Below are 5,012 nucleotides of genomic sequence, written 5' to 3'. Positions count from 1 at the left end.
CCCCGGGGCCCTGCGTTTGCCGCCGGGACTCGGGACTCGGGACTCGGGACGGCAGGACCCGGTCCTCCGACGGCTCCGCGGGGGCGCGGCGGGGGGAACGCGCGGCGGGAGGCAGGTCTGGGTTTGAATCCCGCTCCTGAGCCTGTGGTCTCGGATGAACACTTCACTCTGCACTGCAGTTCCCGCCTCTGTGGGATGGGGCCGATCTGATGTATATGATGGACTTGGAAACGTGTCCGTATCCATTCATACTCGGAACAATGTACCCCGAAGTCAGAATAGGCAGCGACACATGAGATGATGGGGTGCAGGGTTGGGGAGAAAAAAAACAGGTTTTCCCTTTTAAAACGATATGTTGTTGAATTTTTAACCACAAGTGTTACCTGTGTTATGTTTAAAAATAAATAATATAAAATATTTGTTTAATATTTTATTTTAAATTATTATTTAAACATAAATAATATATATATAAAATGGCTGATATAGAATAGGTGATAAATGGTCACTACTATCTATCTATCTATCTATCTATCTATTTTTAGGGGAGAGAATGAACGCAGACCCCCCTCTACCACAAATTACGCTGTCGAGTTTCCCACATTTGGGGAAATTGCAGGGGCCAGCACGTGCGGAGTGCAGTGGACAAGCCTCACTCTGGGAAAACCACTTTTGTGATCAATGTATCTCCCCTGCCGGGTAAGTGTGGTCACTATTACTTAAACATGTTTATTTGCCATTTACTCATGAGCCATTATGTATTTTGGGTTTACTAAAAAAATGTTTTCTTTTTAATTAATTTGAGAGAGAGAGATTTGTTATTCCACTATTTATGCTTTCATTGGTTGATTAAAATTTTTAAAAATATATTTTTATTGATTTCAGAGAGGAAGGGAGAAGGCGAGAGAGATAGAAACATCAGTGATGAGAGAAAATCATTGATTGGCTGCCTCCTGCACGCCCCCTACTGGGGATTGAGCCCGAAACCCAGGCATGTGCCCTTGAGAGGAATCAAACCCGGGACTCTTCACTCCACAGGCTGACGCTCTATCCACTGAGCCAAACCAGCTAGAGCTGATTGATTTTTTTTTAAAATATATATATTTTATTGATTTCAGAGAGGAAGGGAGAGGGAGAGAGAGATAGGAACATCAATGATGATGTTTTGGCCCTGTGTCCTAAAGAGCCTGGAAGATAACAGGTTAATGTTCCCCCCAGGAGGGTGGTTTATCGAGGGACTGTGGGGGACAGTCCTAACCAAGAGGCATATTTATAGTCATGGACTTGGAGCAGGAAGCCCCTTTGCTCAGCCCTCAGAGTTCAAAGCAGAGGATGAAACGCCCAGCCCAAGGGCCCAGGAAGGTATTTTAGGTCAGGGCGCCCCAGTCCCACCCCATCAGCATTCACTCATCCACAAGGAGGCCAGGGACGGGACAGGAAGGGGGGGCCGAAGACAGCAGAGTGGGAAGGGAGCCGGGGAGGATGGGAAAGGTCTGCCTTTGACATGTGTAACTGCCCTGCACCGAGGGGCAGAAATAGCCCTTTCCATTAAGTAGTGGCTGCAGACCAAAGAGCTCATGAGGCTTATCCAGCTGTCACCGCTCCTGACTTGATGGTCTGAAAATATGGGATAAAGAAAAGAATTTACGATGCCTCAGCAACTTGTGAAGTACCAGGAAAATGTGTGGACACTGTCTCAAAGATTAAAAAAGACGCTTCTTAAAAGATTCTGTAATAAGTAGATGTTCACCCAAAAGCATCTCTAGGGATAGGACAGATTAAGGATAAAGAGCGGGGAAAGGCTGAGCATTTGTCTGACTTCGAGCTTAGCATAGTGATTTAATAATAATAATAATAATAATAATAATGTATAGCTAACATATTTATAGCACTTACTCTGTGTACAGTCCTCATCATAACAGATTTGGAATCAAAGACGCAAAGAGAAATTCAGTAATTTGCCCCAAATCTCTCAATTAGAAGCTACTATCTGTATAGGTTGTATGCAAGTGAAATTTTTGAGAAATTTAGTTGAGTTCCTTTCATATTTTTTTAAATATTTTTCTTTATTGATTTCAGAGAGGAAGGGAGAGGAAGAGAGAGATAGAAACACCAATGATGAGAGAGAACCATTGATTGGCTGCCTCCTGCACACCCCCTATTGGGGATCAAGCCCGTAAACCAGGCATGTGCCCTTGGCCGGAATCGAACCTGGGACCCTTCCGTCCGCAGGCTGACGCTCTATCCACTGAGCCAAGCTGGCTAGGGCTCCTTTAATATTTTTTTTTTCTGCTAGTTGGCCAGTGACAACTAAGGAAGTTGTATTTGTGTTGAATTAAATCACATTGTAAACTAATGTTTCCTGTCAGACATTGTTCCTACTCCAAGAAAATACTGATGCTAATACCAGTGGGTACAGGTGGGGCCAGAAACTGATGTAGGACTGTCTGTTTTTGGTCTGTGGTCATGGCAACCATTTTCAGAAAGCCTGGTGTTTGCCTTTCTGCCTCTTGGAATCACCGTTTACTCAACTCCTTTGTTCCAGAAGAGCCACTCGGTTCCCATTGCTACACACCAGGCTGGTGTCCAGCCATTGATTCCCGGCGTCCTGTCACATTATTTCACAGTGTTCTTTCACTGAGGCCATTCTCCTGGCCATTTGGCTTTGCCTTGGCCCCTTTAGCTCACCCTACAGCAGTTATGAGGGCAGCCTCTTGTGACCTGTTTTCTGCCAGGAACCTCGGGTGGGGACCCCCTGGCCATGCTTACCTTTCTGTTCATCACCTCACCTTGCACATAGTAGGCGTTTAATAAATGCTTGGGGGATTAGCCCGTGGGTGAGAAATGGTGAGCACTGCCTCAGCTTGGGCCACGTCCCAGGACTTTCTGGTGGTGGTTTCGCCCCATCATGGCTGAGCTGGCTCTAGGCTGATGAAACGATGAAAAAACAGGATGTAACCCGTCTGGTAAGATGAGGACCAAGACGTGGATGGATGTTCCGGTCTCCTAATTTGGTCAGAAACTCCCAAAGCCAGAATTCTTCTTGATTTGAATCCAAATTTCAATCTCAGCAGGTCCTGGCGTCCTTGGGGACAGACTTTGCCTGGGGACTGCCCTGAGCCGTGTGTCTGTCCGTTGGCATTCTGAAAACAGGAAGTGCTCGGTAAATGTTCATGGAATTGAATGAACTGATTGGACAGAACCTTGGCAGCCATTAAGTTTGCAAAATCATCAGCAGGCTGACAACTATGTTAAGTGGTTTGAACCCAGGTAAACAGCCTCTGACATATGGGTTTGGAAAACATGGCCATGAACAAGAGCTTCTGGGTTAGGCATCCAGAATATTTGAGGATATTCGTTGTCTGCTAAATAGGGAAGATTCCTCCAGTGATATTTTTCCTGTGATAGTCTTGACATAGCTGATATAACAGATTTAATAAAATGGTACCCATCACTGGGAATGAGGAGCAACCAGCCAGGACTCGTGCCTCCTACACAAGCCTCCACTCAGCCCCATCCTTAGGATCTTAGAAAGTGACAGCCATACCCAGCTTATCTACTTCATAGGCTATTTTATAAAATAAAATAAAAATGATAGCATGTGTGTGAAAAACGTAGAGTCATATAGAAAAATAAGCCAGAGTTATGATCAACAATGCTGCTCAAATGTATTTTTAGTTCATATGCCACATAAATCAAGACTCAGGTTGTGTGAAGACTTAAAGCCGCCCGTCCTGTTGCCCAGAGTTCTTTGACGTCTCAGATGCTCTCTCAGAGCCCAGCAAGTCTCAGCAGGGAGGCGCCAGTGACAGAGTACGTTAATGTGTTCTCACAGCAGGCCTGGCATCTGGGCCAGGGGTTGGGGAAAAAAGTAATGTTGCTATTTGGGCAGAACCTGTCTTTCTGACTAAGAAATCTGGCAGCAGATACGCCACCAGGACCCAGTTCTGTGATGTCGTCCCAGCTTGGCAGGCTCCTTGTGCCTTGGGGTTCCTGGACCAGAATGTGAGGTGCTGGCCCTGGCCGGGTAGCTCAGTTAGTTGGAGCATCCGCCAGCTATGCCAAGGTTTTGGGTTCGATCACTGGTCAGGGAACATACAAGAATCAACCAATGAATGCATAAATACGTGAGACAACAAGCCTCTCTTTCTCTCTGAAATCAATAAATAGCCCAGCCGGCATGGCTCAGTGGTTGAGCGTTGACCCATGAACCAAGAGGTCACTGGTTTGATTTCAGGTCAGGACACTTGCTCAGGTTGCAGATCCCCAGTAGGGGGCGTGTAGGAGGCACCCCATGAGACAGGGAAGTTTCTCTCTACCCCTCTTCCTTCCTCTCTCTCTAAAAAATCAATAAAAACATAGAAGAATAAAATCAATAAAAAAAACAAACCCAACAATGTGAGGTGCTGTGGGCTGGCACAGGTTTAGCAAAGATTCTCAGGGAAGATGTGGTAGGGACGAGGCTTGAGGACTCCAAGAACTTTGAGAAAACAGAGCAACCTATTGTTTCATTCTTGAGTCCGAAATTGCACTCAATGTACTGGCCACACAAAGTACTGTGACCAATTCCAAGATCAACTGCAGATGTAAGTGAAGAGCAGGAAATAGTGCATTCTGTCCCAGGGAAGGAAGGTGTCAGAGACTCATCTTCCCTCCCCAGAGAGGCTCCTACAAGAGAATAAAAGTCCATGTGATAACTGGGCCCAATTTCCCCCTCTCACCTAATCCCGGAAGTAAATGAAGACTATTTTTCTGAGGAAGGCAGAGGATACGGAGTGACAGGCTTGGGGGGTGAGGATATTTTTTAAAAATAAAAGAAATTGCTTCTTTCTCCGGTGAGTTGTCCCTGGAGACAGAGGACTCTACCCCCAGGGCTGCCCTAGGAAGGGCCATTCTCCCTGTGTGCGTCTTGCTCTTATGCCTAAAGGAAGCCGGTTTCTAGGCATGTTCTAGAGAGAGCCAGTTTGGTGTCAAATTAATCTTGACGGATTGTGCTGAAGGCCTAAGAAAAGCAA

General features: G+C 45.9%; 1 non-coding gene across 1 annotated transcript; it reads right to left on the bottom strand.

Moving 5' to 3' along the window:
• Positions 1 to 539: 539 nt before the first annotated feature.
• Positions 540 to 704, bottom strand: LOC111827326. The gene has a single exon (XR_002830840.1). It is a non-coding gene; the product is annotated as a U1 spliceosomal RNA (small nuclear RNA).
• Between the last annotated feature and the right edge of the window lie 4,308 nt (positions 705 to 5,012).

The sequence above is a fragment of the Myotis lucifugus genome, unplaced genomic scaffold, assembly GCF_000147115.1.
Source record: "Myotis lucifugus unplaced genomic scaffold, Myoluc2.0 scaffold_151, whole genome shotgun sequence".
Taxonomy (NCBI): Eukaryota; Metazoa; Chordata; class Mammalia; order Chiroptera; family Vespertilionidae; genus Myotis; species Myotis lucifugus.
Note: the sequence above shows the minus strand (reverse complement) of the source record. Positions and strands in the feature narration are given on the sequence as shown.